This window comes from Tachypleus tridentatus, chromosome 2 (genome assembly GCF_004210375.1).
Source record: "Tachypleus tridentatus isolate NWPU-2018 chromosome 2, ASM421037v1, whole genome shotgun sequence".
NCBI classification, from domain to species: Eukaryota; Metazoa; Arthropoda; class Merostomata; order Xiphosura; family Limulidae; genus Tachypleus; species Tachypleus tridentatus.
Window position 1 is genome coordinate 20,242,049 of NC_134826.1, and position 13,157 is coordinate 20,255,205.

A 13,157-nucleotide genomic window follows, 5' to 3' on the forward strand; every position below is an offset into this window, starting at 1 on the left:
ATGGTGGGTGGTGCTAACTACCTGCTTTCTCTCTAACCTGTGGGGCCCGGCATGGCCAAGCGCGTAAAGCGAGCGACTCGTAATCCGAAGGTCGCGCCCGCGTCGCGCCAAACATGCTCGCCCTACCAGCCGTGGGGGCGTTATAATGTTACAATCAATCCCACTATTCGTTGGTAAAAGAGTAGCCCAAGAGTTTGCGGTGGGTGGTGATGACTAGCTGCCTTCCCTCTTGTCTTACACTGCTAAATTAGGGACTGCTAGCGTAGATAGTCCTCGTGTAGCTTTGCGCGAAATTCAAACCAAACCATTTTTTTTTTAAAGTTTGAAGATTTTTTATTTTCCTGCTATAGATTTACGGACGACAAAGTTGCAACTACATATGTAAGGATTCAGATGTAATAGGCTTTGGTTTCCCGCTGTTTTTGACGGGTTTGTGTACTAGTAATTTATAAACAATTCTAGAGACACACATACACAATGTTACAATGTTTAAGTGTATAAACTATCCCACATTAAACAAACTTTCATACGCAGTAAATGTTATTAACCTATGCGTTTGTTTGTTTTTTTAATTTCGCGCAAAGCTACACGAGGCCTGTCTGCGCTAGCAATCCCTAATTTAGCAGTGTAAAACTAGAGGGAAGGCAGCTAGTCATCACTACCCACCGCCAACTCTTGGGCTATCCTTTTACCAACGAATAGCTGGATTGACCGTAATAAAATAACGACTCTACGATTGAAAACGCAAACATATTAGATGTGACATGGATTCAAATTCACGATCCTCAAATTACGAGTCGAGCCTAATCACCTGGCCATGCCGGGCCGGCATTTGTGTGCGTGTGTTTTGTTTTGTTTTCAATCGTTTATTAGTGAACAGTGTTAGTAACGTGCGATGACGTGATAAAAGTCCAAAGAACTATGTGGACTTTTGGTTTATCTAAAGATAATACTCATACTAAACCCATGGAAGGTCCATAAGATAAAATACTGATATTTTTTTCTGTCTTTTTAATAGCACCCTCTAGTGGCTCAACGGCACATTTGACAGATATTATCGCTTAGGAACGGGTTTTGATACCCGCGGTGGATAGAGCCTTGAAAGTACATCGTGTAGCTTAACAAACAAAACAAAAATTAGTAAAATATAGCCATAATAAAAAGAAATCGTAAATAAATAATAATAAGGTATGATGGATAAATTCATATCACCGTATTACAAGGGTATTCTAATTAGAACTATTTCACATAAACGTTCAAGTTTACGAGTTTAAGTAGATTGTGTCGCCACTGTAGATGCACTGAATTTATTAAATCACTTTTATCTCTAAAGTCCAACATTGTGCTACTTAGTACGACTGAGCAGTCATTGTATGTTAAAACGTATTTATGTCCACAATAACTCCTCATCGTAATCAATACTTTACGATCCTTGTTCAATAGCACTTTACAGCTTTGTTCCCTGTTGATGAAATTCGTTATACATTTAACATGTCTCATGATTGTATGTATTGGTATTACGATGAAATTAATAACTAGCAAAGTTTGAGAACACTCATAGCCCTAATTCTATTTTAATTATCAAAACAGAATTTTATCGTAAACAGCTTTTGTGTGTTTAAATACGTTATTGTGGGTGAAACATATAATATCACACTTTCAAACTTAACACGTGGCGGTGTTTTAAGGTAAAGTATTTGTAGAATTGCTATAAGAATATATAAATACTGTAATTAAAAGTTCATAGAAAAGTAAAGTGATACTAGTTAGTCAGATTTTAAAATAATTTTCAATCCATACTTGAGTTGGCATAGTGACCCGTATAGCTAAATGAAATGTTCCTGTGTTGAGAGTTACAATATTGAAATTTCTATTTTCCTCGGTGGACACATCACATAGCTCGTTGTGGCTTTGCAACAAAACAAACACAAACACGCACACACGCACAAGCTAAATGAAGTGTCTCCCCCTGAGATTTACAACACTAAAATCAGGAGTTCGATTCTCCTCGGTGGACACATCAGATAGCCCGTTGTGGCTATGCTACAAGAAAAACACGCCACACACACAAGCTAAATAAAGCAGTTTAAATTTATCAGTTTTATTGCAGTAATTAATTTGTTTTGGATTCTTCTTATAACAATTCTATGGATAACCAACCAATTTCCGTTAAAATCTAATTTTATTTTACTCTACTATGACATCGAATAACCTTTTATACTTGTAAAAAATTGTTACAACTGAAAGTATTTATTGAAGTATCAAAACTGAGCGTTGAATGTTTGTGTCAGAAGCTTTTGAAAGTCCTGTGATGTGAGGATGAAAGTTTTGAAGGCAGCAGAACTTTAGCTTTTGAAACCAGAGAATAGTCTGATTATGAAGAGAAGTTTTACTGCACAAAACTAGCTAATTCAAGGTTAACAATGTTTTAACGACACTTTCTTCCTTCAGGAAAATCTAGGTTTAGAAACTGCTTTTACGCTTTAAAAGTCTACAAGCATTTCATCCAAGTGAATACATGTGGAAGGTTATACAGGGTGTCCGAATAGTTTGGAACTATAGGTGATTTTAGAGCTTCTTTATTTCAGATGGCGCTGTCAAAGCACAAGAAGGTCAAGCTAATCCTGTTGTGTGGCAGAGAAAAATAGTTCCAGCGGAGTGCTACTGTCGAATTCATTGAACGCCATCCTGAGATGGATAGAGAAAATATTACTCATAGTGCTGTTTGGAAGCTGCTAGCTAGATTTTAAGTAGAGTGACAGTGTAGACTATTGCCAATGATTCGTGTCCAAAGAGAATAGAAATACTACCTACAAACATCTTTTAAATTACAGAAGCAGTATGTGGAACAATTCTGTAAAAATTCGATGAAGAGTTTATGGTTCCAGACTTTTTGAACATCCTGTATAGGATTCGTCAAAACATTCAAAATATTAAATCAGAATTTAATTCTTACAAAAATTCCTCTTGAATATTTTTGGTTTTATAATTTAAGAAGTTAATAATGTCTCAGTAAATGTAATTGTATTATACTTTGTAAAGTTCATATGTACTGTACATATTTATGTAGTTTTGTCGTCCTGTAGTATAACATAATATACTATTGCTCTTATGTTTTTTGTTAATTATTTATGGCGAGATTGTTACGATCGAATGTCAATAGATGTCACGGTTATACATTCACCAAATGTAATTATTACGTTCACCAAATGTCGTGATTAGTTTATAACAAACTTGTGTATTTATACGTGGAGCTGATTGGTTGGTTGATTGACTAAGGTGTCTGCGCCAAACAACTGGTTTAAAATGACAAATAAAGTAAAATTATTAAAACTAGTAAAAAAAATATTTAAAAAACAAAATCCAATTTTTGAAGTAAAACTTTAAATAAGTGTTAAAAAGGCCAATGGCCCTTAAAAAAATTAAAAACATGACACTGTCCAGCGTTAGGAGTAAGCCTGTGGACAAAACATGTCTCAAATGGTGCCGTTGTTTAGTCGTAACGCCGGAATGACAATAAAATATGAACTATTGTGGCTTGAGTGTCACACAGATCACACATTAGTGTGGAAAGCGAGGAGTTAAAAACTGTGACCAACGCGTAGTCTAGCCAGGACAACTTCCTCTTTCCGATCCTTACAGAAACAAGATGGCCAAAGTCCAATAGACAGTTTTATCTGGAAAAGCTTGTTTTCACGTTGCTTACTCTAAGTCGATTGCCAACTGGCACAGAGCCGAGCCTTGAATACAAGACTATAATTCACGTGTGGTACAGGCACGGCAGTGACAGCACCAGAGCAGACAGACGTAGCTGCGGTGTCAGCGAGCTCGTTCCCGCGAACGCTAACGTGGCCTGACATCCAAAAGAATTGGATAGAAGTGCATGTTAAAGGGAAATGGGCCAGTCAGTTTTGAACATCGGCGAGAACAGGGTGTGAACTAACGTGAAGCGATTCCAGGGATAGTAGAGAGCTAAGCAAATCAGTATAAATAAAACAGTTCGTGTACTGTTAAGCTTCTATATGATCTAGGACAAAGAAATGGCGTACAATTCGGCAAAGGACCCAGCAACTGTAGAATGGATTCTATGTGCAACCACCAAACCACAAAAAAACCATGGCAGAGCTCACACAGTCAACTGATTTCGAATCATCTGTATAAATAGGAATGGAAGGATGGTTTGAAAGATGTTTAGCAAATAACAGACAGTATTTCTAATCGGAAGTATCTGCCTTCTTCAGATGGCTCAATAAAAGATCACACTTGGGGATGGTAATAAGGCATGGTGGGATAGACTAGCCAACGGATTTAGCAATGTCATTCAAGGAAAGATCGAGTTTATCCAGCTGTGCCTAGATACGAAAGCCAATAGGAACAAATGGCAGGCCATCTATTCTGAAAATGCATGACCCACTGAGGAAGGAAAACACAAACCCAGGTGAGATGATTTGGTAAGAATTGAAGCATGCAGTAAAGACAAACAGTGAATGTGTAGAGGAGGTTCATGGACTGGGGAACAAACCTTCAATATCGACATTCTAAGAGAGCCATTGACCAGAGACCCATAGTCCAGTTTTGATTGAATGAGGGCACGACAGATCTTTAACATAGAACATCGATCCACTTCCAAAGAGGTGGGATAGAGGACACAGAGGATGTTCAGTGCCCTTGTACATTTGACTTGTAGCAGCTTGATGTATGGTATAAAGGTCAGCTTATGGTCAAGATAAGCCCCAAGAACTTTGCCTCAGTGAGCACGCAAGCAGAACTTCACCGACACTGAGTTTAGGATTGGTGTAAATACTTTGTTGATGGCAAAAGTGCATGCAAATGGTTTTAGAGAGAGAGAGAGAAAAGGTAGAACCCTTTACTGTGGTTCGATTCTGTAAACGATTAAGGGCAGTCTGTAGCTGCCACATAATAAACTTCATATTCAACGACTGTCAGAAGATGTGGAAGTCGTCGACATAGAACCCATTTCCTATGGTAGGAGGAAGTTGTCCAATGATGGCATTAAACTTTACACTGAAAAGTGTGACACTCAACACACAGCCCAAAGTGTGACACTCAACACACAGCCCAAAGTGTGACACTCAACACACAGCTCAAAGTGTGACACTCAACACACAGCCATGAGGGACTCCAAGCTCCTGTTGGAAAGAATGAGAAAGTGTCGAACCCACATGAGCTTGAAATCGCTGATCCATCAAAAAATTTTAATAAAAATGGACAAATGGCCACGCAACCCATATGGGTGTAAGTTTTGCAAAATGCCATATCTCCACGTAATATGGTAAGTCTTCTCTAGGTCAAAGAATACTGATACAAGATGTTGTTGCTTGAAAAATGCTTCTCTGATTGACATTTTAAGTCGACCCAGGCAGTCAACGGTGGAGCACTGTTGTTAGAACCCACACTAGGTGAGCGAGAGGAGGTTGTTTGATTCGAGAAACCAAACAAGACGAGCACTAGCCATCCTGCCTAAGGTCTTAGAGAGACAACTCGTCAAAGAAATTGGACGGTAGTTTGAGGAAATCTTGGAATTCTTCACAGGCTTAAAAAACATAGGACCTGGCACCACGCATCAGAAAAAGCATTCTCATTCTGGTTAAAAACAAGCAGAAGAATAGCAAGATGGGCAGGAGAGAGATGGTGCAACATTAGGTGGTTTGAAAATGACTCTGTTGGAGGGCACAGAGGGATTAGTCTGCACTCTCACTGTAGTAGTGGAACTGAGTGCAGCAGCAAGATGAAGTGGAGAACAATAATTTCCAAGACTCATGATAGAAGATATTGTTTACAGTTTTCAAACGTTGTACCTCTTTCTCATCCACCCATTTATGGTAAGAACGAGAGTACGAGGGGTGTGAACCACCACAGTTGACACTGTGTGGTGCAAGTTCACGTTCATAGGTGTCGTGGTATTTGTCACTATAACGAGCACACGTTAAAAATCCAGAACCTCTGGTGCTCAAAACATCGGAGAGGATTTGTAACATATGGTATCACATTACAATTTAAGTAACCTGCTTTGATAATGGCAGGTGGACGTGTAATTACATGAGTAAGTAGCACTATTCCGTCTTTGCAAGTAGAGATACAGCGCACCACAGAAATGCCCTGTCTGGGAAAAACCAGTGAGGATCTCCGACTAGGGAATGTTCTTTAAATCCCTTTCAACTATAACTCCTCTGGAAGAATCCAAAGTTACATGAGGAGTAACATCGATGGGTATATACCCGATGCTCTTCGGATTCAGGAGGAATTTATTATGTTGTAGTGAAGATGTTTCCACCAAAATGTCTCAAGATCGTAACTTCCTTATTGACTTGGGGGAGCCAGCAAGTCCCTATAATTCCTTTTGAATAGAAAGGGAGACATTTGGCATAAGGATTTCTCTGATAAAGAATGATGCATAATTATAAATCGAGATACAGAATCTGACTGTACAACAGAGTCGTCTTTTCTCATTTTTTATTCTTTTTGGTTTTTTCATGGAGGGAGGTGTCCATAATATAGGGTGTGCATTTAAGTGCCCAAGACCCCACCCACCATGGAACCCTACGAGGGGACTTACTACAATGCTAAACAAGGACATTGCAGTATGCCATGGTTTCGTGAGCACTATACCCAAACACCAGCATCAGACACAATTTCCACAACACCCGTTGAGAAAGTCCAACACTAGTAATTGGTTGACCCTAGCCTAAATGAACCAACCAATTGACCCTGGGGAGCCACTCTAAGGCCTCCCATCTACGAGAATTCGAGGTCAAGGTGGTGTGATAAGGTTGACCCCTCACCTCTCAACCAGCAGGATACTCTCCTTCCCTTCACGGGTCACCGCACAAACATTTTTAGATCCCAGAGGAGGTAAACTGAAAGTACTGAACCTTTTTTGAAAGGTCCCCTCAACACGTACAGGAATCCACACCGAGGGAATACGTAGAGCTAGACAATAGTTACTAACTAGTTTTATTTTATGATTCGGTTGGTGTCCTGCTCGTTTTCATGAGAGAACTGGGAACTATTTAGTTTTAATGGTAATCAGGTTTGACGTATGGTGTATTTGTATTTCAAAGGGTACAGATATAGATGTATTCAGTCAATTATGTATGGCTCATAATCTCTATATAAATTACACATTTTTCAAACACAATGAATTTTGCACATTTCATAGACATTTAAGTCATCAATTTATTCAGATATCAAATGTAACCAGCTTTCTACTTGTAATAAATTACAATATAAAATGTTGATAATAAATATAATAAATTCTAGTATCAATCATAAATGGAACAAGGCATTTCACTTGTTGTTGTTTGTTTCTAATTCGGGTACAACAATATTCTCAGAGAACGTTTCATTTGTTTGTTTGATTACTTGCTATTGTAAAACGATATTTTAATAATCTGTGTTTCCATAATAAGACAATAAGACAAGCGAGGAACAAAAACTGAAAATCTTTCTTCACTTATCTACAACGAGAATGAATCAACTGTTAAAAAGGATTTGGTTACCACATTTCTTTCTCTCGTCTATACCTTTCGTGTTTTTCCTCAGTAATTAATCCCGGAGCTTTCATGTCTAAGTTGGCGTGATATTCAACGCAATAACACAGAGCACGAACATGTTTGCAAAGGGAGTTGTTACAGCAGTGCATTAGAAGACATTTAAACCTTATCTACTGCGCCATCCAACAATTTTTTAATAACGTATCGTTGTTTCTCTCATTATATAAGTTAGTCGAGCTTTTAAGCAAAAACTATTATGGAAATATGTGCACAATACGGGAGAACTGATGTCTTAATCGAACATCAAATGTTAAAGCGTGTTGCACTTTTAATCAACATCAGAACATTCAGCTTCAGCGGCACATTTAGGGGGTGGCTTGGGTAACTACCTCACTCTTTTTCTATATATTTTAAAAAAAGTTATGTCACATTTAGAAATATATTTAATTATTAGTGAATAATTCATTGCTTAAGTAATTAAAATTCATGATCTGACTAACTAATTTCATTGGATAATACCTCGAATAAATAGGTACGTCTGTAGCATTATGTTACATTTTCTGTAGCGCCTCTAGCGGTCGACCATTCATACATTTAGACTCAAGGGAATCCCACAGTCACTTAATATAATATGTTTTACATTGCACATCTGCGCAGGCGAACAATTCTTCTTTCAAACAATTTGCACCATTTTAAGTGTATTACATATTTACAATATATGTGCTTCTGTTATATTAATTCAACTTTACATTTTACTTACCTAGCTAGTTTAAATGGTATTACTGATTCCTTATACTCAATATTTTATACTTTTGTCATGTTAAGCGAACTACCCTCAACCCATTAAGCGTCTAAAACAACGCTGTCTCTTCTATTTTGATTTTGGGTTCCGAAGTCCAACGAAGCATGCTGTCAAGACAAATCAACACATACGACTACAACACAGCCTTCTGAAGCGATTTCAGCAACACATATTACATCTGTACTTAATGAGTGGCTCCACGAAAGCGTAATTTGTATAAATGTTGATGCAAGCACCCTCTACATTAGAAATTTCACAATGAAACGCTCAAAATTGAAGACAATTTAAGACAACCGCTTTACAATCGACATGGATTCATGACTATAAGTGGATTACTTACAGCAGTACCCTTATTACAAAAGTGGATGGTGTCACCTTTGTGTTTTCTTTTCATAAGAAGTGGAAAAGCATATCTTGGGTGTTTACTTAAAGAAGTCATTCAATAACTCTAGTAAGTCCAATGAGTTCCTGAATGGTTAATCCTGGACTTCAATCATTGCTGACAATACGAAAGACAATAAACAAATCCTTCCAACTATAGCTGATTTCGTTTTATATTTTGCAACAGAGCAGATAGGCTTAAGAAGACATCGAGATGACAGGATAGAATACAAAGAGGTCCTAGACCACAATGAAGATAATTTTATTGCGCTGATTTTTCTTGTACAGAAACTAATTTTGATAGAACACCTCCTTTCAGGTGCAAAAAAAATGCCACCTGCGCCAGTAAGACAATACAGAACGAAATAAGGCAACCAGTTGCAGATACAATTGGTGAAATTTTCGAATGAGCTTCTGTGCATGAACTCACGAACAGCAATAAGAGTGAATGAAATTTCTTCCAATGAGTGTGAAATTCTCTCATAGTTTGCCAGTGAATTTTAAGCTTAACTAAACACCCAAAATACAAGAAGTACTTTTCGACTTAGCCGACCTTGAGCGAATAATAGGAGAAACTATTGCATCAGCAATACTCTTCAGAGAGAACATGTTAAAATCAAAGACTACAAAGGCTAGACTTATGAACCTCCTTGAGTTCCGATAGAAAAGGAGATGAAACATGCATTAAGAACTTTGAACCAAATGTTGATTACCAAGGATGTGCGTTACAGTCTCTAAACCTAACAGCATGCCATGATTATGTATGTTTTTTTAGCAAAGCTGCATCGGGTTATCTGCCGAGCCTATCGACTGGAATCGAACCCCTGATTTTAGCGTTGTAACTCCGTAGATTTACCGCTGTACTAGCGGGGGACGCTATGATTATGAGGTTTCTTCCCATCGGATATATGTAATGAATTCTTGTTGAGAGTCATTTTCATTTTTGGACAATTTACCCAAACACTAAACGTTTTTCCAAAATATCACTGATGCTCTTACTCTAGTATTAAGAAAAAGACCTCTGCAAAAGACCAACACACCACTTTCGACACAGTTGAAGAAAGTTATGTCTACAAATTCAGAACCTTCTGTTGACCCATGTATTTGCATCGAAGGAGAGAATTGGATACGAGGTTCAAAAACACGAAGTAAGGCAAATGGACGACGTCATACATTTACTAATTTCGAGCATAACATCAGTTGTATAATTGCAAAAGAACCAAAGTCTCTACATGCGCCGTGTCTTCAAGGAAAGACAACTGATGCTTATATGGGTTTTCAAAATGTAGATCAGATAATTTCTTTTTATACAACCTCCGTGCATCTGTTGATTATTGGTTTCCCACTGTTTACCCCAAAGCCAAAGAATTAGCACAGTCTATGGATTCCAAAGACAAATGTCCCAGAATTATATGGATGTCAGGAGCATCGCTCCAATAGCACTCCAAGACTACGAACACAGCATGGCAATTCATTTTCTAGGTATAATATCTGGAAAACTGAGGCCACGATCTGGAGAAAACATGCGAGTGCACTTCGAGCTGTGCTCATTGATCCAGATGTCATAATAAAGAAGAACCATATTGAACTTTATGTACTGACAAATCCGTTGCCCAGAAATGACAATTTTGTCTGTTTGTTGGTTGAATTTCGCGCAAAGCTACTCGAGGGCTATCTGTGCTAGCCGTCCCTAATTTAGCAGTGTAAGACTAGAGGGAAGGCAGCTAGTCATCACCACCCACCGCCAACTCTTGGACTACTCTTTAACCAACGAATATTGGGATTGACCGTCACATCATAACAACCCCACGACTTAAAGAGCGAACATGTTTGGTGCGACGGGAATGCGAACCCGCGACCCTCAGGTTACGAGTCGCACGCCTTAACCCACCTGGCCATGCCACGCCAAATGGCAATTTATTATTCCACGTCCAACAATGAATTAATTTGATGGCAGGAACTTTGTAAGGATGGTGTAAACAGATCTCTGATGCAACTCATTTGGCTGATGAACTGATCTTCCCAAACCTTAGAATATTATTTCCTATTTTAGCAATGTTACCATTTGCATTGTAATACGAGTATGTCACTTTATGAACAGGTGAAATTGTACAACGATTTATTTCACTTTAAACTCGTTGAATGTAGCCACAAATCCTTTGTTTAACTACTGATATCAATTATTCCTTCTTTGGATTTACATACTGTCATAGACTATCATAGTTATGGTTTGACTTCCGTTAACGTACTTGCTTATACTTCATATACTGAATAGATTCGTGTGTATATTCAATGGTTAAATATGTTTAATATGTTCACGTATTTGAAATATATACTTCATTTTCTATGTTACTTTAGTCATAAATTCAAATGGAATGTATAACCTTTATACAGATCTTATTCACAAAATTCAAACAAACTATTATTTACACAGGTTCGTAAATTTTTTATAGCCACACACTAGCAAATTCCTACACCATCAACTGAGCTTATATGAAATAGCTCACTGTAAGCTTCTATACAGATGTGTCTGACTAAATTCGTTTAAGTCTTCTTTAGAAGGTCGCTTGAAGTGTCTTTCGTTAGCCATTAACAGACCAAGTCATGTCTGAATTCTCCAGCATTTGAATACAAATAATTGGATCAATTTGGTGTTTTCTTATAGCAAAGCCACATGGGGCTATCTGCTGAGTCCACCGAGGGGGAATCGAACCCCTAATTTTAGGATCAATTTGGATAGCATAATCATATACATATACAAGTATTTTGAAAACAAACGAAAACCCCTACTTTAACATATACCGTGTTTCTCCGATAATAAGACCTACCCATAAAATAAGACCTAGTGTGATTTTTGGGGATAGTTTTAATATAAGCCCTACCCTTAAAATAAGCCCTAGTTAAGAGTGGCAGGAAGAGGAAAGAAATAAAAAATAATAATTTATTAATTAGTTTACTAGTTACTTAATTAGTTTGTTTAAGTATTAATCAGTTAGTTTAATAGTTTTACTTTGTAACTTCATTTTTTTAATATATCAAAATAAGACATCCCCCGAAAATAAGCCCTAGTGTCATATTTTGGAGTGAAAATTAATATAAGCTCTGTCTTATTTTCGGAGAAACACGGTACCTATTGAAATAAACGTCAAATAGTTTAATTTAGAAATTCTGATCAGCAGATAAGTGATAGGTAACATTCGCTAGACCAAACACAAGTTATGCTTAACGTAAACTATGCTAAGCCTACAACCAACTGAGAACTGCAGGATTACGGCCATATAATAATTAAAATAACATTAGTACTTAAGTGACAATAATAATAACGTCTTACCTTTTTAGAAATGCACTTTCCGACATTTTGTGACTTTTCTTCCCAGTAGTTTCACCTGAAGATGTTGGCAGTCTAACTGCGTAACTGTGGTCTAATTTTTACACTTTGAATTTACATACCGTCCACATAGTATCTACAGCGAAATGTTTACTTCGTTTCTTTTCACCATTAAATACTCGAGCTTGCAAACCTATAGCCGGCCTTAAAGCATTAGAATTCCAAGTGCTCCCATCTATTGGTCTGTTTTTTAATTATTTATTTTGCTTTTTGTTAGGCGTTTTAATTATGCTTTTCTTAAGTACATTTCAAAATAAAATAATAAAAAAATACTTTGTGAAAGTGTTTAGGATCCCAACAGTTTCAACATGTTGCATACATTAAAGAAAGCAAATAACATGTATTTGTTGTACTATACAGTCAAATCGTACAGCTGAAAAATACTGACAAATCTGACTTCAAATCTATCATTTGATTCACTAATTGTCTCTGAGTTTTAGTGGTTTGAATGAATTCTACACCTCACTACCAACCCTCTAAAGGGCATTTCGAAATAATATAATAACCATACGTCATGTAATACGTATGAAATACAATCCACCCATATATGATATTTAGTATCTGTTCTTTCAAGTTGTCCTTGTTCAGAATTACTAGTGAAATATAGATTTCCACGTAATCAGTACAACTCATGTACAAGTGGTAAATAAAATGATAGAGGGGGCTTCCCTTTTATTTTTATAATATTAAATACCTTTATTGGCTAAGTTAACTGGTAGCTCAATTTTGCATGTTCTTAAACTTCTCATATTATTAAGTACAGTAGTACTTAGTAGTAGGGTTTGACAAGGTTTCCAAATAACTCCAAAAGAAATCACCGTATTGAATTCCAAAGCAAAACAAAAAACAACTAACTATTCAAAGTATTGATTACAATATATTATGCGCTATACTAACAATACACTAAAAATGTCACTGAGATTTTCAAAAATATACAAGATCGTCTATCACCTGCCTACCTGATCACGTCAGCGGGGCTAGCCCCTAGACGGCTCAAAATATCACTACAAAATTTCTCCAGGTTACTTAAGTGGTCTGTGGGTATCCGATTTTGTTATTCCGATAAATATAC

The 13,157-nt window shown here is 37.1% G+C and overlaps 1 protein-coding gene across 3 annotated transcripts in view; it reads right to left on the reverse strand.

Annotated features, from left to right (window-relative positions):
* The window catches only part of LOC143239148 (protein madd-4-like), a 64,792-nt gene that overhangs the window by 36,011 nt on the left and 15,624 nt on the right, over nucleotides 1-13,157 (reverse strand). The window lies entirely within an intron of this gene.